Genomic DNA, 27,834 nt, shown 5'->3' with positions numbered 1-27,834 from the left:
GGACAAAGTGGTAGCCTTCGTTCTCTCGAGTTTTTAAATATCGCATGATTCATACGAACGTCTGGCTGGCCTTCGTTATTAATGCATACAGGGTGTTCATTAGTACAGTTCCAGCTATGAGATTTATAAGAAAAACAGCAAAGGAAAAAGGTTGTGTTATTTTTCTACACGCACTATAGGAAGGAGTACAATTTTCTACCGTTATTTTGACACGTTCGATTCGTTAGTGGCTGTTTCGAAGAAATTAAGAGAAAATTGCGCATTCCTCAATTCGTACAGCGTGCTTGGTTATGTGCCATTAATTTTGTTGATCCGTTGCCGTGACACGGAGAAAATTTCTATATCACGAATGGAGCGATCCAAGCGAGTAATTATAAAGTCGTGATGGAACACACGCGTGCGAAATTATCGGGGCTCGTTAAATCCTTATTAATTCGATTAGATTCGACCAGTAATCGAAACCGTAAAAAATACTGTGCGAAATACAGATTCGCTGATTCTTAGGCATCGATATACGTTATATCTTTGTCTCTTTTTTAACGATTATCGTTTACCATATTTTATATTTCGTATCGATGTATTCGCGAGGGAAGTTGCTGCTACCTGTTAAATGGTAACATAATATTGTCGACGATTTCGATAAAATAATATCCGTTGTAAGTTATACAGGGTGATTGGTAACTGGCGGTGGCAAGCGGAAAAAATTTTTCGTTCGAGGCTTCGTTTTCGAGAAAATCGACTTTGAATTTTCGCTCGGTGCGCGTGCTCTTTATCGCGTCTCGTTATAACGGATCTCACTGTAGATCGTTGTCTCGATGGAAAAATTTAAAACAAAATTTTATTCTATATTTTCGACTTCTTTTTTCGCGTAGAATCAACCCCTTTCCGCTTGTACCGCCAGTTACCAACCACCCTGTATAAATAAATTATAGATTGGAACGTGGTTTGACGGTTACTCTTACTTCTTATTCTAAGAAGCATGAATTCTTCTTGAAATTCTCGAGTATTCAGGTCGGACTAAATGTGAAACTGTAACTTTTACGAAGGATACGAAGTTTCTATTCGTAAGCGGTCTTTCGTCACACGATTAACGTAATATTGAACTTTTTCCTTTTTTTTTTCACCACTCTTTCCTTTATCGTAACTTTTTCTTTTTCTTATCGTCTAAGAGAAATTCTATCGTATCGGATACACCAGAGTTACAGGTATCTGTCGATCGCTGTACGTTTCTTCGAAACGAGAAATATAAAAACTACGTACTATCGTATTGGAACGTTGTCATAGCAAACGATAAAAGATATTATATAACGATTGAAATAGTCTCGGCCGGGGAATCGCGGAGACCTCGATATTTGTACAATGGTGGAAGAATAGGCAAAAGATGATTATCTGATCGCACGAGAAAGTAAGGTGAATACCGCCTGGCAAAGAATTTCCCACTAAAAAAGGACGAATCTCGTAATGATTCGTATTCTTCATAAGCGGCTGCCAACAAACTGTGTCCAGTCTTTCTTCATGGCGCTGTCATGCTCTGCTTCTTGTTGCTTCAGGGACGGAGATCGGTATAAATTGCTCGCCACTTGTTTCGTGAACGTTCTTTCCTTCCGAAGAAAAAATTTCTCTGCTTTTATTCTTCGTGGGAATTTCTTCTTCTCCTAAAATCGTCGATCGTGCTAAATACCAACGTTGCATCTTACGTCCAATTCTTCCATTCGAGAAAAAAATATTAAATAGAAAACACGGTGATCTCGACAAGCGGCGAAACGATACTGGAAAATCGACGATGAAACAACGACGCGACCGATAAAGTCACCCGGTAACTTTCAAATTCCTCGTTATCCGTCTATTCTGTTAAACGATCGGCTGTAAAATTCGTTTTACGCGAGGACAACGCGACTCGACGACCATTTAAACGGAACAAAATGCAGGATCGTTCGTTCAACTTTGCTAACAAAGGGAAATGGAATTGGACGTCGATTTGGAGAATCTCATCGGCAGAGTTTTCCCAATTCCGTGATCGTGCCGCAATTAGGCCAGTCGCTCTCGGCAAATTGCTCGCATTCCCATTGTCGAGATTCTATTCGAGAGGGTCAAGCTCTGGCACAATAGCGATTCCTAAGCCTAATTGCAGCGGCGTGTTGCGGGCACGTGGCATATGAACACATCGTTGCTCGTCGCTTCCTTCCTCGAATATTTAGCAGCGTTCCACCGACGTGTTTCAACTTGTAAGGAAAGTGTAACGCATTTGGGTCACCGATTTAGTTGAAAATTCCAGTTAGGAAGGTATTCCGTCGTCTCGTACGATCCATCGCACTTTACTTTACTTTACCGTTTCCAAACAAGCTCTTTAGCAACCTTAGCAAAGTGCTTCTTTTTCTTTTTTTTTCCCCCTTTTTTTTTACATTCTGATTAATAGTCGAATTATCGACCGTGAATCCGTTAACGAGTCGTCTTCGACAATTATATCTACGTGTTACGCGTAAGTCGAGTCCGTTGGCAGATGAAACACCGGTTGCGCTTTAACTGGTTGCAATTACTTACGCTCGAGCTGACGCTCGATCACGGACGAGAATTTTGATCAGACATGGAACACTTACTTCTGGCTATTTCGCATTTTCTAAGATCCATTAGATGGATAAAATCGCGGTGCGTTGTATGCCAGCATGCACGTTAATCAATTAGGTAACGAAAGCGTAGTCTTTGGCGCGTGCGTGAAAGTTTCTGTCGTTAAAAACTGGCTTGATCGATCGTTTTATGCTTGAAAAATGTTACAGTTTAGCATAAATTCACAATGGTACGATAAATCAAAACGGTATAATGCAAAGTATCGCTGGTCGCGTCTCAGACCGATTATATCTAAGAGTCGCATTTTCCGAGATACGTAAAATTCGCAGCTGCGAATAGAAAGCCAAATAACGTCGATGTCTCATCTTTGCGCCAAAATTTCGTATGATACATTTTGTACACATATAAGAGAGAAAGGGAGAGAGAGAGAGAGAAAGAGAGGGAGGGAGAGGGAGGAGGATCGTAGCCATAGAAAAAGTCCTGATAAATTCGATCAAAGTATCCGTCAGACTTCTTGTTCGAGCAAGTTAGGGTAACGAAGGAAAAACGCGGGAACGTATGGATCGGGCCTATGACTATTCGGTCGATGGGAAAAAGCAAGGTTGGTGCAATCGACGCAAGGTAGGAGAACCGCATTGCAGCATCCCTGGACGAAGCATGGTGTATGATCGAGGAATGAAATAAAATTGAAAGCCGGCTTGCACGGCCGAGAGAGAAAAAGATGGAAATGTCTGAACCAACATGGCCGTTGAGTGCATCCTAACAGGAAGAGTACCGTGGCACGTAAAGCTTTCTCTCTTAGGGTAGAGACTCCGGATGCGAAGGGAAAAATTGTCGGATTTGCAGGTGTTCTCCTTCTTAGCAAACTGTAAAATTTATACCGACAACTAGATTCATGTACTCCGACGCGATTCTAAAATTAACACGGCATAGTTAATATGCTAGTATTATATTATTAAATTCAATGCCGTACATACGTACGCATATATTCAGTATACATCGAGCAGCTTTAATATATCTCGTTTACGTGGAACGAAAGTAGTATCTCTTTCCTACTTACCTAATTTTTTCTTTCTGTTAGGAAGAAACGAAAAGTTATGTAAAGTTATGTAAAATTTATCGCGTTGTAAAGTGGCTGATGAAATTTATAAATAATACGGCAATGGGAGCAACGTTCGAGCATAGTCAAATTCCATATAAATAAACATTTTCGTTTCAGGAGATCGCTTAAATTCCCGTTCTTACGAAATGATTCTATCATTTATCGCTGTTTCTTTTCCATTCAACTGACAGATAGCCCAAAAGAGGAAAAATAAATGAAATATATTTCACGAAGATCATTTCCGATTTAATCGGCACGGGATTTAATGACAGAGACGGAAAGAGGGACAGAGAAAGGGAGAGAGAAAGTAATTAAAAAAAAATTGCCAGAAGCTTTTCAACTTGGCACGGTCTTCCTGTACTACCGAGGCTCTAGCCTGCGCCGTAGCTTAGCGACTACCTCTTCCTTCGTCCTCCGGCAAAAGAGCCGATGCCTTCGGATCCTCCGACCATTCGCTCGTTCGTCATTCGTTTGCGAAGTCGTCTGCTAGAAGACACGCCGGCAATTCTCACCTTCCTATCGGTCACGCATATTTCCTTCCGGTAATACGCGGTTGACTGTTCGCCTTTCTACCGATTTTGCCATTTCAGCGATTTTTTCGTCGCATCCTCACGATTCGCGAGGGAACTCGCGAACGAAATCCTTTCGAGTCGATAAATTATCGGTTTATCAACGTTCGACGACGAGTTCTCGGTTGACAAGGTCGAGGTATAGAAGTTTTCACCTAGATGAGGGATAGAGTTTGCTCTTTAGATAGTTGTCGATTTCGTGGCTCGCTTTGGAAATCGTCCCCGTTGAAGTTGTTCGACGAATAAAACCGATTCGAACGACCGATTCGTTCGATGCTCGAATTCAGTGTTTCCTCGCGCAGTGATCTTTAGTGCTCTGACAGAAAAGAAGGAAGAGGATATATCATCAGCGTAGATCGTTGCCGACGAATCGTGAATCGTGTTGGTAAGTCTCAAGCGTGGTAGAAGCGATCGAGATTAAACGTATACTTACGGAAATTAGTTTTTCGATTTAATCGATGAGACACGTATGTGGTAAGAATGAAACGTTTCGTTGTGTTTTCTGCGAGTGCAACCACTATCGCAACGAAAACGTATTTTTGTAGTACCGTTATGGCGTTTGGTCGGATGCAATAGGTAGGACGATTGTATCGAAACACTTCCTTTTGACGTCATTTCCTTGCGCGAATAAATGCAAGCGGTTTTCGCCGAGATGTCGGGCTTTCCCCTCGTTTAATCACCGTAATTACCTGCACACGCGTTTCTGTCCACCCGAACATCGAACAGGCGGACAATTTTTTCAATTATTCTCTAGCGATATACGTATACAAAATTATCCGGATAAAATTATTCTTAGCGGTAGTAGGCAACGTAGTTGTAAAGTTATTGGCAAAACGAGGCCGTACAAATCGTTCGACCTTTCGTTTATTCGATAGAACGTTACGACTCGATGTGAAAATAGGTTTTAAGATCGTAATCAAATGAAATTTATCGTGGTAAAATTCTTTGAAAATCGTTCTTTCTTCGCTTCCATATTTGGCCAATAACTTGGAAACTTTTAAAACGTCGAGGATAAGTATTCTCGAGTTTTCTTCCAGCGATGTGTCGATTTCGCAATTAATATCGATGACAGTTTGCGGACAACGTTCCTACCCGTTTTGTATTCCACGGCGATACAAAGGGCATGCAATTATGCGCTTATGCAGTCGTGACACGAATTAATTGTTTATACGGCTGTTTCGTTGCTTGTCGCTCGCGTCTCGTATTGCTCTACGTAGAAAAAATACAGAATTAAATAAAGAAATCGTCGATATTTTTAGCGAGAGCCTGCGAAGAATTTCCAAGTGTTTCTCATTTTTATACGACCGTTCGTGAAGACGGGCACAGGCTGGTTCGACAAATTTGTAAACGATCCTACGCGGAAACGCGATGGGATAAGAAAACGATCGATTTTTGGGTGAGGCAGATTTCGTAGTTCGACGTACGTAGTTCGTTGTTTCTCCGATTGCCTAAAGTTAAACGAAGACAAATTTTTGGAAAACGCGATGAGTTTGCGAAAAATGGAATGGAAGAGAAGCAAGAGAAACGTAAAGACGATCGTCGTCGTGCGAAACATATTTTCTCACCATGAGAATGTTGGCCGTTCATCGAAAGGAGCCCGGAAATCTCTTTTCTCCGCGAGACTCCGGTACAGTCGTCTGTGAAAACATACTTGTTGGTCACGAACCGTGCAATTATCGCTGTTGCGCCGCGCGGTACTTAGACGGCGCGTTAACACGACTCTTTTCGATTCTATCCGCGTTGATTGGCTCTCCTCTCTTTTTGTCCGTTACCTTTCTGAAAATTCTTTCCGACTGTTCTTTCCTTTTACTTTTCGAGCCAGGTATCTTTGCGAAATTGTAGAAAACATGGATTTTTATACGACGTAAAAGTTTTATCAACGAGTTTCGTTCGTCGAGTTTTTACAAAAGATCGGCAGCAGCGCGTAATCGCTTTGGTATTTTGAAACGAGCGACCGTCGCGGAATAAAAATTCGCGGAGGAAAGAGAAGACCGGCTGGTAACGAGATATAAAAGTAGCAAACACGGCCACTTTAACCAGACTTACGTTTCTTCCGCTTCTTTGTTACGTCGTTTATTTTTTAATTTACCAGCAGCCACAGAAGCAGCAGTAGCAAAAGCAGAGCGCAGCGGCATCAGCGGCTTCTCTGCTTCCCCGCTTTCCCTACGTTGATCCACCGCCAGCCCTTTCTCTCCGTTTCCCCTTCCCCTTCCATAAATATGCAGATGACTTTTAATTAGACGCACTCGGAATTCACTGCACGCTCATCCACTTGCAGCTGCACTTTAGACGTCGGTGTCACTCGGATCCTGTTTTTCTTGTTTCCATTACGCGGATATTAAAGCATCCACGCGAGTCTGAGCGGAGGAGGACTCGCTCGACGAAATCTGCCAGCTGTTTTCTATGGATTTCGTTGAATTCGCTCGTTACATTGCTCGTATACGCCATATACTTTCACAGTTACGTTATAACGACGTTTTCTAGTAAAGTTCTATTCCGTTCTATGCGAAGAATCATCGATCGCGCATCTCCGTGTCATTTATATCGTACGCGATAGGTTTCCTCGGTTTTATACGGCTCTCGTGTACGGATGATACCGTAGGATGTTGGCGATCTTAGTTTCTAGCATTTTTCCTTCGTTCGCATAAACGTTAGATTCGCGGAAACGATAGAGAAACGAAGCAGACGGATTTCTTTAATTTTCTATGATTTTTATAATAGCACGCTTAAGATCGTCGCGTTTACTACGCTGTCGCATGGACCGTAGACAGTGTAGATATCCCGAAACGAGTTTCGGTTACGTTTAAAGCATAATTTGAAAGAAAGAAAGGTCGATAAGAGAGGAATTCGGAAACTCTGTAGGAAAAGTAGTTGATCCGCGTGTAATGTCCAACATGGGCCGGAGTAAATGTACGCATGCGGCATCCGCCGGATATCCGCGGTTCTTGCAAACTATTATTTACGCTGCTTGGAGGAGCCTCTTGTTCGCCTCGAGTTTACTAGCAGCCTCGCCTACGTTGTTAACAGTGTTATTAAATCCTCTCTCCGTGGAAGTAAGTCGATAGTAGGGATTTTAAACTTTCAACACTGTGACGCGTTTGTTTCGGAAATCTTTCGCCTAAGATATCGTCCGTAGTCGAAAGTTTGAAAAACGAATGAAATCCGTTGAACGCTAACGTAAGTTTACGTTACGAAGCAGATGCGTATACATCGAAGAAAAAAAAGAAAGAAACAATGAGAAAGATGAGACGAATTTTCAAACGGCGTACAGCCAGCATCGAATCTTCTTTCGTATCGCGCGAAGGATCGGTCTGAAAGATTCTCCTAAAAAGGAGAGATAATCCCGGGGAAAAAACGGCTCGATTGCATAACTGTAGCGGGTATAGGAGTGCTACTTACGATGATTCTTGGTCGACTGTGGCGACACACGACGAGCAGGATAAGCGCGGAGCCGCATGGCAACAGCGGAACCGTGTTAAAATATCGCAATAAGGCATTAAACAAAGGAATCCGGGAGGAGCTGAACCAAGACCGCGGTTACTGAAGCGAAACGGCTCGAGTGTTTCTTCGTCTTGAAAGGACTCTTCGTCGAGTCTTCCATTCGCAACACGCTTCTTCCTTGCTCCTTTTATCACTGATTTTCAGCAATACCCGCGCTGGCTCGTTCCTTCGTTTCGAGCCTAGTCTTTCGAGAATCGAGACCTACGGCGGATCTGTTTTCTCGATAAAAGCGTCGACGTGCCATGCGTAACGATTACTCGTACGGTACGTTTATCATCGTTAACTTCTTGTTCCACTAAGCGGGTCATATCGAACGAAATCGAATAGAAGTACAGTTTTGTTTATGGTAGGCGGTTATAGTACCATGGTACCGTGGATAGATGGTGTCGTTATCGTTATTCGTTTTTTTTTCCAAAAACCAGGTGAAAGTTTTCTTACGAATTTTCCAGCTTCGACGTTCAGTCGAAATAACGTTTTAAAGTTCCGAACGTACGTTTAACGTCGTTCGAACGCTCGTACCGCCTTTTCTTCCAATCTCTCGATTACGTACATTATTACGTAAAGTTTTTAATTCGCTCGAGCGCCGTACTTGAATCTTCGACAGCAACGACGGATATTTCGAAAGAGGGTGTGGCCGAGAGTATCGTGCTTGCTCGACTCGTGCTTTCTCGAGTTGTGCTTTCTCGAGGCGTGCTTCGTCGCGAGCGGTCAAAAATTCTATTTGGCAACGAAATATGCGATATCTTAACGGTTAACGTCGGATAGCCGAGAATAAAAGTAAACTTGGAAGATGAAAATACGACGGGATTGGTTTTCGAGGAAAAGGATAGTCGAAATATCCATTGTCGGACAAAATGGAAAAACGGTATGTCGAGTGGCGCGAGGTTGGAAGATCACTGGAGATCGCTGGATCTCGCATCAGCTATGAGAACCACTTGTCCGCACTCGTCTGCCAACGTACAGACTGAAGTAACCTAACCGCAAACCCGGTGAATCACCCGAAGGACGCTTTCCCCTCGTCTCCTCCTCGTCCATGTCGCTGCTTTTTATTTTCCCGCTCATCCATCGGCCGTGATTCAGAATGGTTTAATCGATTTAATCCTGCAGCGTCGCGATAACCCCCGGAAAACACGAATACCGCGCCCACTTACTTTCCATTTCGATTATCTTTGCTTCTTTCCACGATCGAACAGCCCCCGAAAAAAATCCAGACTAATCCTGATCAGAGAATCCCTGCAGAGAGTCATCGATGAATGTAAGCGTCTGAGATAGCGAGCTCGTGCCAAGTTCCCCGTCTCACGGTTTCGTAATCTCAAGTTCCAGCTTCTTCTTCTTCTTCTTCTTCTTCTTCTTCTTCTTCTTCTTCTTCTTCTTTTATCCAAACTTTCATGCAAACTCTACCTTCGACATACTTGTAAGTATTTTTATCCGGTGCTTTTTCTCACTTCCTCGAGTCGATAACTTTTATATATGGGATTTTCGATATATGGAATTGTGTTGGGAAAACACTCAGCTCTTAGCTCTCAGTTTATTTTTATTTACGTTTCTCCGTTTTCAACTTTACGATCGCTTCCATCTAATTTCGATAAGATGCAGCGATTATTTACAGCGATTATGTTTTTTGTTCGCTTCGTCGTCCGCGATACAGCCCCTGCGATGTTCGTGAACCGACACGTTACGAACGTATTTCTAAATTATCCTTCGATCGCGTCTAATAACGTTCGCGACGAACGAGCAACGACTGTTACTTCTCAAGTTGGCTGTGCTCCCAAGTGAAAAGGAATTGTACGACCCCGAAATCTGCGACCTTGACAGTACAACCTTGATCGTTCGAGTTTTAAACGTACATCCTTTTGTTCGTATAATTTGTTTTCGTATTTTTTTTTTACGTCCTGCGATAGCGATCTAGGGACATTTACGATAAATAAGAAACATTGCTCTTTACGTACAAATATATCGAACGTTAACGTTAGGAAAATTTGTGGCGCAAGTTGGCGGTCAAAAGATAGAGAGATATCGATAGAAATTTCTTTCTTTCTTTTTTCTTCTTTTCGAGAACTTGGGAACGAAAATATGACGTTACAAAAAGTTGAGAAAAAGATTTGCCGAACCACTGCGTGCCTCTGAGGAATTTATTCTTCGCATTTTTACCTTTTCCTCGTTAATTACTCTTTGCTCGTTAGTCATTCGATTCTGCACCGACTCCGGAGTAAATTTGTAATTATCGTGCCACACATATAGCTAACTGGATATTCAACTCGTAACGTCAGAGTTTTTGTTTATATTCTTCGTAGGTAAATAAGGTTATTTCACACATGCACACACATATACATTATTTTTCGTGTCTATGGGTATCTCGTTTATGGAAAACATGCACTCGTATCATTTTTTTCGCTAAAGTGAATTATATATTCGCGATTACGTGTATCAGGATATGCTTACGGACAAAACGCTTCGCGTTCGTTTCCTTTATTCGCCGATACCGTTAAGTATTTGCTACGAAACGATGGCGTGGCTTGGTGCAGCGTGGAAACGAAAGCGGTCTCGCAATATCCTCTCCGTTTCTAATTGGACCAGCGCAGCGGCGTGTTTCCTTTGTAATTTTCCACCGGTGCAAGGTGACTCAGGAAATTGTCAACGATGAAAATGCTGTTCGATTGGAGAAACCTGTCTCGATTTTAGGTCACTGTTTTCATTTGCCGACCGATTACGTTCGTTCGTTGCTCGTCTCATATCGACGCGTGACGTGCCCCGCGCAATTGGGGCAGCCTATAAAACGATTAAAAAAGAGCGGAAACGTCACAAGATGAAACGAAACGACACGGGATCGAACATAAACTGGAAATTCGCAAAATTCGCTCTGCTACTCTCATACGACGTTTTCGCTTCGTACACCCGGGGCAAAGTCATATAATAGAGTATAATATATACAGGGTGGTTGGTAAGTGGCGGTACAAGCGGAAAGGGGGTGATTCTACGCGAAAAAAGAAGTCGAAAATATAGAATACAAATTTTTTTTTTTTTTTTTAATTTTTCCATCGAGACAACGATCTACGGTGAGGTCCGTTATAACGAGACGCGATAAAGTGGACGCGTACCGAGCGAAAATTCAAAGTCGATTTTCTCGAAAACAAAGCCTCGAACGAAAAATTGTTATTCTATATTTTCGACTTCTTTTTTCGCGTAGAATCACTCCCTTTCCGCTTGTACCACCAGTTACCAACCACCCTGTATACTATAATTTCGTTAACTTTTCGCGTCTTAGTATTTGTGTATGCTACAATTTGAATTATTCTTTCAAAGTGCAAAGATTCTTGTTAATGTTACAGCGGTGTTGTATCGATTCACGAACGAATGGAAAGAAAATCGGGGAACAGACTGGAAACGTGGTATATAGAAAAGCGCGTTTCCACGTAGCTTTTTGCGTTTATGACGCCAGCCAGTTCCAATTTTAGCGGCCATGCGAACACGTATACACGCTCGCATCTGACTCACGGTGACATTCCTTGCATCGCTTGCCGGATGAATTTCATTTTTGCTCGTGAAAAACGAACGAGACGCGGTTCCTAGAGATACCGTTCGCTACGTTCGCGATGCTTCTGTTGGTAGAATCTCCCGTGGATAAAGACAACGTGGAACCACAAAATTCTTCTGCGAATAGACCTTTAAACAGGCTGTGTTTTCTTCCTAACTATGTACCCGATCTGTATCGTCCACTCGTACTTTGGCCAGTTCGCTTGTCTTTCGTTCGTAATTGCATTAACAACTTTCATGCAATTGTACTAGTTTTACGAGTAAAATTAACGAAACGCGCTCTTCCAACAGTAGTCTCCGACATCGAAACGAGGTTCTTTCTGTTGCCGAGTGCGAACATAAATTTGAAGAGCTCGTTTCGGGGACGTTTGGGCAACGAACGACTCGTAGCATCGACGGTTAGCAGAGTACAACTTCCTTGTACCTTTTTGGTGCCGAAAATACAGGCGCCGGTACAGACACGGATTCCCCCTTGACCATTTCGTTCACCGTTTGAACGATTTTAACAGCTGACAGGCATTTCTCATCGAGCAAGTGCCGGGTCATTGACCCTACATGCGTTTTCCTACCGATCTGTTGGTGAAGCGAACTCAACCGGAGATACGTTCCAGGTATCGTTAAATCGTTTCTTCGAAGATTAAACCCAACTCGGCTTCGGTTTGGAGCTTCAGGGGACAGGTGAAAGTGGTCGTGCTTCGCGATTGTTCTTAATGATATTTCTTCTTCTTGCCGTACGTTGCCAGACGAATACGAGTGAAATTCTCGTCGTTTGTATTACAGGCGAACCAACGATAAAAAATGTGTACGTATACCTCGATTCGGTCGAATCTCGCTGCTATGTATGCAGAAATGAAATTACCTTGCGAATAAAGAGGCAATGCGGCTGACAGTGGCCGATTCCTCGAATTTAATCACGTCGGTTCTCTTCTTTGCTATATATTTCCACAGCTGTACAAATTCGATACGATAATGTTAGGAAGCGAACAAAGCGTTCTGTTTAGAGATCGGGAAAATCTGTCCAGGCAAACGTTCTCCAATGTATTAACCAGATGCCGAGGGGAACCTACCGCAACGTGGAATGCTAGGAAATAACTTGGATTTTAGCCAAACGTCGTTACCAATTTTCTCACCAACGTGTCTAACTCGGCTCAAGATATAGGCTCTTTTAAAAAGCTGTAACAATAACGGGACCAGGTTCGATGCGCTTGGAAATGTGGCATCGCTCACATATTTACATGTCGTAATTACATTCGAATCGTTCTATGATCGATAGAGATATATCCTCGATTCCTCAAAATTCAACCAGCGAGGTACAAGAAATTCATTGAAATTCAATTCAAAGAATTCATCGAGACGTTCGTTTCTTACGTTGACTTGTCTCGACGTATCGTTTGTCGTTCCGTGGACCAACTGGCTCTCGCACTCTTTCAGTCTTCCAAGGAATCTACAAATATTCGGCTTACTTATCGATACCTGTCCGCTGTATCGTACACTCGCTTGTCGAGTCACGCTCTGTTTCAAACTTTTGTCCATGAGAACGAAATCCAAGAGCCAAATTACGCGTCGATTAATCGTATCAGCGATAGAAGCAATTATAGCGTTAGTGATATTATCGATATTGATGTTAACGTTGGCTCGTATGTCGAAGGTTTCTAAGAATTGGAGTAGGCGGAAGATTCTTAAGTACGATAGAACGTCGGTTCACGAGATACGTACATATAGACATTAGATCGTACATACACAGGTCTGTCACAGGAAGGAGGAAAGCGATTAATTTCATGCGGTAGGTGTATCTCGTCGACAGTTCCGTAAACGTTAATCGGTTGATGGCAAAATTGCACCAGTGTCACGTCCTGAATGTATAAAACTAGTAAAATTACGTGTACTCGAATGACTCAGTGTATTAGCATAGTGCGTTATTACGTGTTACGTCATTCGCAAGAATAATCAACGAGAGCAACGAATCCGTTTCCCCCTACTCTGTCTTTTCCCGATCTTTCATTTCGACAGGACTATCGTATATTCGATTTTATTAAGTTCTATGAACGATAAAAAATTAATCGAGTAAAGTAAAACTACACGCTTTCTACTTATCGCGATTACGAGTGCTAAGGTAACACGATCGAAAACTAGTTGGTTTGAAAGATATTTTAGCTTAAACTTTGTGGAATCGTTCGTCTTTCTCCTTTGGCATTTTTCTGCGATCGCATTGATAATAACGGGGTTATATTTATTATTTATTTACTTATTATCGTTTAGTCCGTGCCTTTCGACTTTGGACCAACTTTCGGTTTTACATCTCTTCCCCATCGAATTCCCTTCTTACGTGTCTACCTCCCCTATTTTCCGCTCTATTCTATCGCGCTACCTCGCTTATTCTACCTGTAAAAACTAAGCATTAGGAACCATAAATCGTCAATTAACGACTAAAAACTACTGCCACTTTGGTCCTTAGCCTCCTCGTTGCGCCTCCTCCTTGTCGTTCGCCCTTCTCTTCTCTATTATTGCTTTCAGTTCTGCTAAATCTTGTCGAGTCTCGTTCAGCGTTTTTCCTATGTCTTTTGGTCCTGCCGAATAACGGAGTTATAACGTGAACAAACAATTACGTGGACCACCCTGTATACGTGCGTAGATACATACTATGTGTGTAGCTTCAGCAGCTGTCACAAGAGCGATAATATCACCGTATTTTACATTTTTTTATTATTTTCCGACTAACCTGAAATTATTAGAAATCTATCTCAATGACGATATAAACTTTTGTCGTGACCATTTTTAACAACTATTGTACCTTTTTGACTCTTTATCTCGTTGCGCGCGGCGTCTGCCCATGTTTTTCTTTTCTCTGTTCCAAAAAGCGTTAAGGGCTAGCAACGGGAAAATGCAAAGGAATACTGTATGCCGTTATTAACTATTCGCTTTGTAATACTTTATGGTATTAGTCGGTAATATCGCGTACAATCGAGCAATATTTTTCTTGCCTCGTTTTCGAAAGTACATTCCTGTCTTACCGCGGTCTAATAATTTTCTGTCTCTTCTTCCTTAGTTTCTTCTTGAAGTTTCGAGTTATTTTGAGTTAAGGAGGGGTCGGTAAGGAAACTAAAGAGTTAAGGGGCAACCACTAAAATAGAGAAGTCACATCTGGTCGCGACGAACGCGACGCCTTTGGAAATATTCGTTTTCTAAAAATATTTGTAAGAACTTGGAGAAATTTAATATGGCGGACGTTTAACGGCCGCCGATTTATGGAAATATTTTCAAATTTCTCTAAGAAGAACGATACATATCGTAGGGCGATGCCGTTGTTCGCAAAATAAAACCGGTTTCACGATGACCATGGTAAGCTTAACGACGATAAGAATAGAATTTCTCGACCGATGCCTGCCACTACCACTATTCTCACCACTATTCTCTCCAGCAACTCTTCCTTAAACACACGACCTTTCACTTGCTCTTCGCGATCGCAACAATAATGCCAGCTACACTTGCCACGGATTCCGATCATTTAGATTGCTCAACCCCTTTGATCTTTGCTAGTTTCACGCGGTGCATGGAACTAATCTTATTCCTCGACTATGGTGAAAGGCCACCCGCCTCGATCATGCTGGATATTATCGTAAAAATCACGATTTTCTGGGAATTGACTGCGTTGCCACGCCTACGCGTTGCACTCATCGCATCGGTGGCTTTCTTCCAAGTCCAGGAAGAATTATCGATGCAACAGGTTCCGTTAGATGTCAGGCAAGCATCGCTATTGTAGTATTATAGGTACGACGTTATAGGAGAACGTATAAAGCTATGTACGGACAGTGTGGGCTGACCGGCGAGGCTGCCTCACCCGATAGCCGCCGTCTCGCTCGTCTCGTGCCGTAACGTAGAGCAAAGTACGCCAGGCAAACGAACGAGGCAGAGCGAGCCGCGGTTAAATATACGCGTTTACAAGTTATTTCAATGTGCATCCAAACGAACGAAGCGGCTAAAGAGCTGCGAGGCACCTTTGATCTCGTCTAGAAATCGACGATCGTTGACACGCCTCGAGGCGGTCTCGCCGCGAGGCAGATACCTATACGCCTCGCGAGGCAAACCTCGCGGGTGTCAGCCTCGCATCGTCTCTGTACTATACGTAGCTGAACGCTGCGTTCGATTTCGAGTTTTAAAAAAGAGTCGACCGTTCTTACGCTAAACGAAGAGGATTCAAATTCGCGACGGATAAACGCTCGTTACCTTACGAATTTGTTTATCGATTTCCTTCAATTTCATGGAATGCGTTAAAAACTTGGCGCGAAACGACTAAACGCCATAACGCTCGTTTTCATTGTACTCGGGCTCGATGTTTCAGTACGTAGCAGTTTTTCGGAGAGTTGAAAATTTACATCGAAACTAACCGCGTATAAAGAAATAAAAAAAAAGAAGAAATGTGACAGTAATGTAATGAAACGGATAATTTATCACCGTTGTTGACGTGGAAGTTAAAAGTGTCACGGCACGAAGGAATAATTTAGCAAACGTAATTAGTCAGGCGATCGTAACGTTCTAATGAAATACCAAGGGTGTGTCTGCTATTTCACGATGTTCTGCACGCTTTTCGCTCGGTACGATAGAACGATCGCACGATTTTAGTAGGAATATAAAATTTACTCGGCGCTTAATATTTAATTTAATAGACTAAGTGCCGAAGAACGAGTCATAATCCTGAAAATACGCGCTTATACAGGGTGGTTGGTAACTGGTGGTAGGCGAAAAAAGAAGTCGAAAATATAGAATAAAAATTTTTCGTTCGAGGCTTTGTTTTCCAGAAAATTGACTTTGAATTTTCGCTCGGTACGCGTGCACGTTATCGCGTCTCGTTATAACGGACCTCACTGTGGATCGTTGTCTCGATGGAAAAATTAAAAAAAAAAAAAAATTTTATTCTATATTTTCGACTTCTTCTTTCGCGTAGAATCACCCCCTTTCCGCTTGTACCACCAGTTACCAACCACCCTGTATATCGTCAACGATATGTTGGCAATACTTTTAGTTCACGATATGTTATAATAGTTTTTGATACGTAAACGAAACACTGAAGTTACAGGTAAAAAAAACCAATGACGATATACGTGTAATTAGGTGTTTCATTGTTTTTACAAAAAGTCCAAAATGAATTATTTTACAAAAGATTCAGCATCTTGTAAACGAATATTACAGCGCACCGGTTCAACTATATAATTCAGAATGAAGACAAACCGAGTTCAATTTACGATAAGATCGAAGAATAGATGGTGTCTGAAAGTTACGTGGCTTGTATTTACCGAATCGTTATCGCGAACGTGCACTTCGGGCTATGCCGCTGGTCAATTTTGTTGTATTATCGTAGAAACGGTCTGAATCGAACCTATCGAGATAACGATCTGTTGCGTGCTTTCCGAGATACCGATACGTTCTACCGTTCGATCTGTAATGGGTTTCGCTTCACTGCCAACAAGTACCAATGACTCACTCGTGTAATTCGACGAATTACGACTGTAGACGTCGATTAACGACCGCGAGGTTCGTCTTTTCTTCTGAATTCGTCAAATTGGAATTTACGGTTGGAGCCTGTTATTTTGCTCCTATCGAACGAACCACGCTATTTAGACGTATAGAGTTACCCCTTTTAGTCGAACACTGTGTGAAACGTGACACGATATTTTTAAGCACAGTGAAAGAAGTATTCTGCGCTCGTCGATAGATTATTCGAAGATAAAAAAAAAAAAAAGGAAGACTAACGATAGAAAAGACCAAGATAAAAAAGGAAGATTCAAATGATTTATTACTTTCTTGAACTAATTTACGTAGAAACGGCAGGCTGATGAAAAGTTTCAAATTAGATCGACAGAACTGCAATTCATCTGCCTCGTATTTTCTGGCTTGCCGCGTTTCTAGCCAATTTAACGGCCGCAATGTTGCTGTAATTTTCTTCTTCTTTTTCTTCTCTCTCTCTCTCTCTCTCTCTCTCTCTCTCTCTCTCTCTCTCTCTCCCTCTCTCTCCCTTTTTCTTTCTCGCCGCGTGTCGGCAAAGAATTCGAAAACGGCGGCGCATTCATGGCCGAGTGAGTAAGCTTGTCCGAGTTTGGATGCCTTTCTCTGTACTCTGTCCAGTTTCCTATTTGCCGATGCACACGTAACGATAAAAGATCTTTATGCATGTTGGATGCTTGCAAGCAACGAAATGTCAAACTCGGTAAAAATGATACTACCTACTTGGTAACCAGATGAATACGGATCTAAATATATCGAAAGGTTCTATATCGCTAGGTATATTGGTAGGTATTGGTCGTAATAAAGTATTTTTACATAATAAGGCAAGACTTAGCAAATCTACCAAAGTACTACTATTTACGAGTTATACCGTGTTATGGAATACGAAATAATATTCTTGGATTCTGATACAGAGAAACAAACTGAAAAGAGAAAACAGCGAAAATAGGATCACGGTTAGAGATTTCATTCGATTCTATTTCTCGAAACGTTTCTTTATCTGTACTGTTAAGTAATAATCTTGGTAACCAATTATATATATACGTTTACACCATCTAACCAATTACATGTACGTTGCGTATACAAATAATAAATATCGCATAACGGAACGTCGTTTTCTTTCTAAAGGTATGAATGAATGGGTTAATTTCGTGCGCTCTATCTTCATTCGTGATCCTTACTTTCCACTTGCTAAGATATAATATACGCATCTACGTGTAACATCGAAATAAGAAATTTCGCTATATGCATATTGTTGCAACTAATAAAATAAACGAAACGATAAAGCATCGGTGCTCGACTACTCGAAGCGTGTGCCTGCTTACCGTCGATCAGGACTAATTAAACGATATAGAGATACGCGATACAGACGCGTTAATCTGAAGTTGGTTAGCCGGTAAGTAGACAGGCGTAACACGAAATTTCTCTCGTGCAGGTTGTTAGAATTGTAAAAGGATGCTTTCGCGAGGGAAAGCATACCTTTTTTCTCGAGAAGCACGCTTTCCTGAAGGTGTGCTCGGTACGCGGCGAACTGTGCAAGAAGCAACAGGGGAGGCCAAGCCACGGAGGAGGCCGGTAATCGCGCGTTTTCGCGTTATCATGTGCGCCAGGTTCTCTTACGAGTGTGATTCATTCTCGGGGAATGTGATGTGGCAATGTACGGAGAGCGGAGGGCGGGGGAGGGCCGGCGGGGGAGGGGGGTCAAACTGTTAGAAGACGACACGAAGCGGTGGAAGTCGCGAGAGTAACGGAGAACGCGAAAAGATGCGATCGACGTGTGGTGTCTGCACGCTTCGTCGATTCCCTTCGAGCGTTTCCACCTCGAGAAGAAGTCGTCCGGATGTTACGTCACGTTTGACCCGCTCAGCTCGTTGCTTCGACTCTGAGAGCGATAGAGTGGCCCACACCGATCCTTCTCGCGGCTCTTACTCGTGGAAGCTGCGTTTCTCCTTTCCTCCTCCGTCTCCTCCACGTTTTACTCGCTATCCGCGCTTCGTTTCATCCTTTCCTCGGTCTTCCAATATTTATAGACTGTGATCGTTCGTCTTTCGACGAGCAAATTCATTTTCGATAAGAGAATTTGAATTTTCTGACCGTACGGTATCTGGTGTTTCAGAATTTTTTAACCAAACTCGATCGATTCATTCCAATGGAAGTAAAAGTGAGAGAAACACGCGCGTATCGTCAACGTATCCACGTATATTACATGTTTTCGTTAGAAAATTGTGCGAAGAAAAAATGGCACCCTGAAATTTGACAATGAAATTCCTAGCGGATATTATCCTATTTCGGGCAGTAAATTACTCGAATGGCTAAAAAATGAAAGTAGTTTCTTAATCGGCAGTTATGATTCATCGCGTTTACAATGGCCCGTAAAAACAGTGTGAAATTTTAAACTGTCCTTGGATCGGCCTTTTGTTCTTTGTCCTTGATCGTTTTATTTAACGAACGTTAACGTACAGCTTTCGATCGATTTGCAGAAGGAATAAATTTATCGCGATAAACAACAACGAATCGTTCAACGTTGACGTTTCGCTCGATCCTCGTAGTTTCTCTGCGCGCGTTTCGATAATAGAAATACCTAGCTGCTACTCTCCTAAGCTGTTCTCTCTATCCGTGAGATAAAAATTAAAACGTTAAAGCGTTACACTGATTAAAACTATTAGTTCGAGTTAGTACTTAAGTGCATGATGCTATATATACAGTTAAAGAGGGAAAGGCTAATCGATTTAAGTTTCACGCGCGCGAGAAACTATCCGGACAACGCTGTTTCTTAGGCCAACAGTTTCGAATCACGTTTAGTCCCCTAACCTCTGAACCGTTTCTTCTATTGTGATTGTTAGATAGGACGCTTACTCGTTAGCACCCTTTGTTTGTTTGACCTAACAGTCGATAAAAGCTCTCGCGTTCTAATCCGTACGGGCACGTTTAATCGTCGAGTCGAATGCTACGAAACGAAATCGTATCGTATTACCCGATTCTATGAATCGTCGAAAAAAAAAAAAAAAAACAAAAAGAAAAAAAAATAATCGAACAAAGGAGATGGAAGATTTGCGTTTGAACGATATGCACGCGAGAAGAGGTCGTATCGGCAAACAGAGAGATGCAATTACGGATCCTTGGTAATCTCGTACTCTGTTAATCCGACCGTAAGAACATTGGAAATGGCGATCGCAAAATTTTACAGAGCTTATCGTCCTGGATGACGTGTCTCGTACTCGTGTATGGCTGTCCATACATATGTAAATAGATACGGAATAAACGGAACGTTATAATAACAATGAGCAAAAGAGAGAGAGTAGGTGGCGGAGGGGAGGGGGGCAAAAATGGCAGGGTCTGGTAAATGTGTGTAGCGAAAGACAAAGGGGGGCAGTGTGACGCATGGTTTGCGGCACGAGGGAACACTACTATTTCCCCTAACGCGTCGAGAATGTCGAACGCTAATCCACTAACAGCGGATGGACGAAAGTCGCCTGAATATTGCGCATATCAATATGCATGAGCTACGCTAGTCACCCGAGTACGTGGGCTTCTTCTGTTCCGGTCGTCTTCTGCCCCACAAGTCGACTTTCCGACGTTCGCGTACTCTCCGTGTCCTTCAAAATTCAAACTCCGAATAATCCATATCGTTTACGTTGGAAATTCTAATCCAAGTGGAAAGAAGGTACGCGATAATGTTTCGAGTAAATGTCTTTCAAGGGTTCGTGTATCGTACATATAGTTTTATGTACATATGTACTCATATGGTTGACCGTTATATCCTTACGGTAGAAACAAAAATATTTTGGCAACTTTTTGCTTAACCGTTTTAACGGAAAGAATTATTCGAAAGAATAGCATTAAAATTTAATGAACGATATGGAACCTAATCCTTACATGAGAATCCAATTGTGGCCCTTCATACTATGATATCTATAATACGAGTAACGCGCACATTGGCGAACATCTTTCGCGTCTCTACAATTTCTCTTTCAAAGTAGAAAACGGTATTTTCAGAAAATAATACGGTTGAAAAGGCGTAGTCGAAAATCACGAATGCAGGATCACGGTATTTATCGTGTCCGTCGGTGAGTCGAACGGATGAAAATTCGGAGATTTTTTGAAAAGTCAAAAAATTTAGTTTAAAAATTGGAAGATCGAACGACTTCGCGGATCCTGGCACGCTACGTACCAGATCGGTATCTTCGCAAGCGAGAGCGTCAGACGGCAAGCATGTTGGCCGGAGGAGACGAGGGGGTTTTCCGTGCGATGACCGAGACCGAAGGGTGGGGGTTGCGAAAGGACCAATCAAGCCTTGAGCCTGACGAGGGTGGCGTGAGTCATCGGCAACGGTCTGGTGGCGACATCCGGTGGTCGGCAGTCTGCCAGTCGGTCGCGAAACGCCACGCCCGCTGTTTCAAATCTGCGAGAAAATTCCTTTCTTGTCTGTGTGTACTTTGATACACGGTACCCTCGTACGGATCGTCTTGTGAACGCGAGGGAAACCGGCCGGAGTCTGCGCACCCGAACGAACAAATCAGCGGTCACAAGAATAATTTTTCCAGCTGATCGGAAGCCGACTCCTCGTCGAGTGGTGTTCTGTGGCGGCTACTTGCTCGAGCCCTCGTTTCCCTGTGTCGACATATATATATAATATACAGTGAGTTTATGTATTTGTATCGAACAAGTTTATCGTTTACGAAAAGAAATTTCGCGATGTGTGTGGCTCGAGAAATCTAGTGTTATTCGAAGCGGAATCTCGAGCCGGTGTCCTCAGGCTCAGGAACCACAGTGGAACTACGTTTATCGCAATGAAATTTTATTTAGTGCCCAATTAGCTTTCGGATGTTAGGTTGCCCCGTTTTCACCTCGTGCCGTTGCAACAGTTCAACCGCTTCGCGGTTTCTTTTACTAGACTACGGATGTTTCTGCATTCGCAATACATTAAAATATGTCAAATATGAAAATGTAATATGTAAACAATGCAGGAATACACCAAAATATACAAACAATATGCGAAATATCCAACAAGTGTATTGAAAATACTATAAGCTATGAGTCTTGTTTTAAGCGTTAACCTTCGTTGATTAATTACTTCTATCGGCTAAAATAAATGTACAATTTACATGTATTTATAGTTCGTAATACGTTGCATGATAATAATAGGGTTCACATCCACAGTCTACTTATTACCTTGATACATAAAAACAAATGTATCGCGCGGAGTATCGCTTAAAATTAAAAAACATGTTTTAACAAAATAATTAGATAAGCATAAAACAACGTACCTATGTACTATATTCGGGATCAGGATTCGCTGGGCGATCCGAACGTTAAATAAACTCTTGCTGATTAAATTAATATTTATCTGAACGTATTAGTATTAGTACGGTCTCCTGCTTTCTGAATTTCAATCATAAATCTCGAAGAGATTTTTCTGCAAACCTTTGAGATCGAAATGAATTCGAAATGAAACGTTTGTTCGTGTTCTCGTTTTTATAACCACGTTCTCGTCATTAGCAAAAGTACGTGAAAACTAAAATACGAGGAGCGGCATCGTGATTAAGAAGCGAATATTGCGGATATTATTACGTGATTTAATTCCAATTGCTCGTTTAGGGTTAGCGAAGGTTACAGTTATAACAAGTAAAGTAATACGTGATAAGTCGATCAAGGTATTAAGTTTTTGCAAGATATGTTTACCGGATTTGTATAAACACGTACGGTCTAACGACGTCTCGCGATGTGTAAGTAGAGTTGCGAAAGTCGATGATAGCGTCTTATGAAACATTTACGAAATTCGCGGATTAACTCGCTCGAGGCGGGATCAGCGTGCAACAGGAAGTAAAATCGACACTCCGAAGGTGGCCGCGAATTTTCCTCGGTCGGTAACTCTAGGTGCATACTCCGCAGACCACAGGGCGATAATAGACGTCGTGCTTAATTGCATTTTATGCTGTCGTAAAATACTACGATACGTGAAAGCGGAGCAAATGCGGTAAGCCGCAGGTCTCTGTAACGTAACACCACCGTGTACCGGGACCGAAGCTGAGACAAAAATTTGACCGCTGCGCCACACTGCCACGCTATACCGCGTTCTTTTAAAAGTCGATCGCAGACTTTCAGTTCTCGAAGAACGATGGCTCTGTGTCTCGAGGGGAACGTTTCGATGTAAAAATTGCCGATATTGCGAATCGTGTCCTTTCGATTAATATTCGTGCGCTTTTATTTACTAAAATAGTCTTTGAGGAGAATTCACGCGAAAATTGTCCGATTCGTCCGATAAAAAAAAAAAAAAAAAAAAAAAAAAAAAAAAGAAAAAACGCTACAAATTTAGATTACGAAGGATACAGGAATTTCACGAGACGAGAACGAACGAGAGAACGTTTGACCCGACTTTATTGCCGGAATTAACAGGAAAGCGTAACACAACGCCGCATCGCATTCCGGCCGCGACTAACAGGAAAGAAAACGGGTCCGCGCATTTTTATGAAAATGCATGCACGTAGCGCGGCTTTGCGGCATGTAGCAACCACGAGGAGATGCAAGTTTTTTATTTCATTCGTTAAAACAACTCCTTTCTTTTCGATACAGCCAACAACTTCATTTCCAACGTTAAAACGTTACGTGTAACTAGACTGCGATATTTATGGGATCTATATTTTATCTTTTGTCTGGTTTCCCTTTCGAATGGTAAACAGTACGCGTAGACGATATTTCATTATAGACTCCCGAAACCTAAAAGCCATCGATTAAATTGAAAAAGATAAGAATTTCCACATAGCTGCTACATATTCGATTCGTTGACCGTTCTCTTCTTTAAACTACTTTCTATTTCACGCTGATTTTCTAAACGATGAATTTTCCTTCTTTACGCGTCGACGATATGCAGACGAATAATACGGAATAGATGGTTGGACGTTTACGTGGAAAAATAAGTCTTTCGTTTGAGATCTGATTCTTAAGAAGATTGAGGTTAAAACCTTGTCGAGACCTCGTCACTCGTTGATTCCCGATTGGATACGAGTGACATGATTATTTCGCTTGTATTTTATGGATTTGCGGTGTATTTGATATGGAATCAAAGAAATCGACGATTCTGTATAGTCATCGAATTATCGTATATTGGGATGGAATCGCGGTGTTTTAAAGCAGCGATTCGAAGCGTACGAAGCGTTCAGCGTGACGATAATCAATTTGTTCGCAATGTGTCATCTCGTTATCTCTCTCGCTGTGTCATGGTTGAGACTCAATTTTTAACACAGAATATGCATTGTAAATCATAAAGTGGTAATCGTTTAAACGGCGCCTTCAACGCGCAAAAAGGGCGCTGTAAGCGTTTATCCACCGAGCCACCACTGTCTTCGTTCACTCTCGGACCAATTGCTGGCATAATTTGATATATACCGCGTTATATGTACGTTGCAGACGATTTTACATATACGATATTCTTTTTAGAAGCTCGGTCTATAAATTACGTAACACGAAACGCACACGTCTATCCGAAATAAAAGCGCAGAGCTGCAGATGTTTTAGAGTTGCGCGGAACTAGGTTAAGTAAATTCAAGACAGTATTTAAAGTGCAGGACATAAAGTGTTCGAAACCGTTGACGATACGGTGTAGCTGGAAGTTTGACACCGGCCATTACAGCGAACGGGGATAAAGCGATCATTCAGCGCTACGAATGCACGCGGGCCTTGCTCTTGTCACCAGAGATGGATTTATTTAAGAAAGGGAAAAATATACGTGTTAGCTTTATAATAAAGCGTTCTTTCACGAGAGTCTTGTATCGAACGTCGCGCTGTTAAAACGGAATCGTTACTTCGACGTAAGCACATTGAAAAACGTTCGTGGCTGTCCAAATCATTAACTACAATCGCACGTGCTAAACAAATGATTTAACAGACGCTCGGAATACGATCATATACGTCGCCGGAGTTACCATCCTACGTTTTTACGTTTCTACGTAGAAACCTATTTTCATGGAACGCGATAGAACTCTGATTCAAAAATATTTTTCTTTTTTCCCTTCGAGTACGCGAGTAGATCGACGGGCGAAAATTCTCACGTGTTCTGTTTCAAGCAGATAAGAATATCGCGTATAGTAAAATTTTCATGAAAAGATGGCGAGAAAAGCTAGCGATACCGACGGTCAGGGCCGTTGAGCATTGGTTCAACGATCGTTCCGCGAGCGGAGCTTGATTTATGCGCGCATCACCTATATAATTCATATTGCTTAGATACGGTAATAGTTCGAAGGCAGCAAAGCCTCGTAGAAGAGAGTTTCGCTTGCGATCGCCAGTGAATTGGCCCGCTTTCTTTTTATTCCTTGATTATAATTATATCTGTAATTATAGATAAGCACAATACAATTAAATTCTAATTATCGATACCTTCCACGCGTATGCAACGGATGGGTGGTACTTTCGTCGAGAAATATTTTCCACGTTATTGGAAATTCGGTGAACACGTACATATTCCGATTTCGTTAATTTTTTAGTATATCGTCAAGGTCATTTCCCTGAGCAGCGTTGCGAGGATGTTAACGGAGAGGCGACGCCATTCTCGAAGAAGTTACTGTCAAAAAAAGTTTGCACAAAAATACCTAAACTAGCTTGAAGATTAGCTCTAAGTTAGATTCGGCGTTCGTCAGGTTAGACTCTTCTCGGAAGAGGCTCCGCTCACGCTTTTATTTATCGACGCGTATTACCGTGTCGATAAGTAAACGATCGATGTTTACGCTTTTGTGTAGACCTTTTTCTGATAGTAACTTTTTCGTAAACAGTGCTGCCAACTAAAACCTCCGTAGGAGTCTGTTCAACGTGGCGATAGCTCGACGACGTATGAAAAAACTATCGGTTCCCTTTTTGCGAATATTTATCAAACTCGACTGTTTCATCCGCGATGATTTAATAATTTTTCGAAATATCGGCGATCGAGGAATTATGTTCGAGCCGTTTCTCTGGCTGATCCCGAATTATACGTCGTCTTTCGTGCGAAACAAACTAAAAGTACGTAATTGCCGCGAGCGGTCTCGGATTATCGATCGGTCGAATGTCCATCCGAAACGATGGAATACAAACACAGCGCCAACCGTCTGTCACGCCCGTTTTTTAAGGGGTCCGATCGATAATAGTTTGCTCGACGCAACCTACGAATTTCCGTCGAAACTCGACGGCATTCGCAAGCGTTCGATTTATAGCAAGCGTGAAAAATATTTCTGGGATCGTCGTTCTGATCGCAAGACCGATAACCCGGTCGTATTCTAATTTGTCGCAGCTTGCGCGTTTTATGATACAAGACTTTTGTCGACAAAAGCTTGACGAGAAGCTATAGATAGGTGTTCATTTGACAGTGCCTATGTAAAACTGTCGCGATTTGCTCTCCAGAGTTTTTTTCGCAAAAATTAAAACCATCGACAGTGACTATCCGATCCGATAATGAACGACTCGGATAGTCGCTATCGATACGGCGTCAAATGGATATCTAAACACGCTTATTGCCGAACGTTCGTCGAATTCTTTCGATTGCTCGAAAAAAAAGTACGATACGCGCTTTTCAACGAGTTCCTCCTGGAAATAACGCAGATTAGATGTGAACGAATTTTTGTTAAGGAATTCGTAGAATATGACTCGACTTTCCTTCTGTTCCAAGACTTTGCAGAAACATATCGCGAGGAAGTTATGTACAAATAATATAGAATAAAGGGAACTGGTGTTAACACAACCGTCTATTGTCTAACCGCTGTTGCATTACCGTGGCACACGTAATCCAATATTTCCGTGTAATTTAAACTCTTCTCGTGCGTGGAGTACGTGGCACGACGAAGAGGTAACTTCTCATCGGGATGTTGGTAGCACGTTCTCTCGTTGCAGTGAGTTTTATTCGCGTTTCCGTCCTTTTACCGGAAAGTCTAGAATTTAGACCACTCTTGCTAATTTGACATTTTTGACAAACGTTTATTACTCGTGATATGTAAATACAATAGCACGGTGATTCGGCTTAATCGGCGTTGTATAGATGATAAATTCGACGTGATAAATTCGATCGTTCCATAATTATATTTGCTCATCGATAATTCTACGCATCCCCTTGGCTTCTACGCACGGTTCTTGATGCTTCGATCTACGAGCGAGGCGCGTCCTTTTCATTCGCAGAGAACGGCGATCGACTTGGTAAATTGATTCCGACTGCGCGTTACGGATACTTCGATCACAGACTTGTCCGCCTATGTAACGATATTCTGGAAAACGAGCCGTTCATCGACAAATGGACGTTGAATAATCTACGAATGTATGAATTTCTGTCACGCCTCGCACATCCATAAAGAAAGAAACGCTTGCGAACGTGTCAGCTCGTTTTAACGGAGATTAGATCGTGTCAAGTGTGACTCTACGTCGCTCGCTTATCGCGATACTTGGACGTGGAAATGTCTCTTTGCGTGTTTCTAACGAGAAACGTTCGTGATAATATAAAGTTCGTAAAGAAGGAGAAAGTAGAGGGAAGAAAAAGGACGAACGAAGCCCGGCTTCGTTTCTTCCTGATCCATTAGACGCAAAGTCTAAATTACTTTCGATGTTCGAAAGAAAGTGGGAGAGGAAATGCTGGAAGCGGTAACGCGGAGAAGCGAGAACGAAGAAGTACGGTGGAAAAGCAGAGCGAAGAATTAATGACGGTAAAAGGGGTGACGGCGAATCGCAGTGAATTCACCGACGTGAACAAAAGCCCGAAATCGAGCTAGAGACGAATCGGTAGAGGGAAAATAGAAGAAACAAGTTGGGGTAAAGGAAAGGGTGGAAAGGAAACCTACGCAGTCGTGGCGCACGGGTCAACGTACTTGGATTCAGGGACGCGGATTTAGCGGGATATGCTTTTACGAGTATACCGAGTGATCCGTCAGAACCGCATCATTTCCGCTATATTTTAGGATAAATTTTAGATTTGAGTTTCGATCGTATATTTAAGTATCGACTGACGCGACACCTCGATTCCAAGATACGTACGTCCAATTTAGTTTCTCCGATAGATTTAGATAGATTTAGACCCAAATTATTGGGTTGGCAATACCACCTAATGACAAAATC

The 27,834-nt window shown here is 42.2% G+C and overlaps 1 protein-coding gene across 2 annotated transcripts in view; it reads left to right on the top strand.

Annotated features, from left to right (window-relative positions):
* Positions 1-27,834, top strand: part of LOC126866005 (titin-like) — a 62,720-nt gene that overhangs the window by 13,000 nt on the left and 21,886 nt on the right. The gene's annotated exons all lie outside the window — the stretch shown is intronic.

Source organism: Bombus huntii, chromosome 5, assembly GCF_024542735.1.
Source record: "Bombus huntii isolate Logan2020A chromosome 5, iyBomHunt1.1, whole genome shotgun sequence".
In the NCBI taxonomy this organism is placed as follows: Eukaryota; Metazoa; Arthropoda; class Insecta; order Hymenoptera; family Apidae; genus Bombus; species Bombus huntii.
This window is presented reverse-complemented; position numbering and strand designations above follow the sequence as displayed.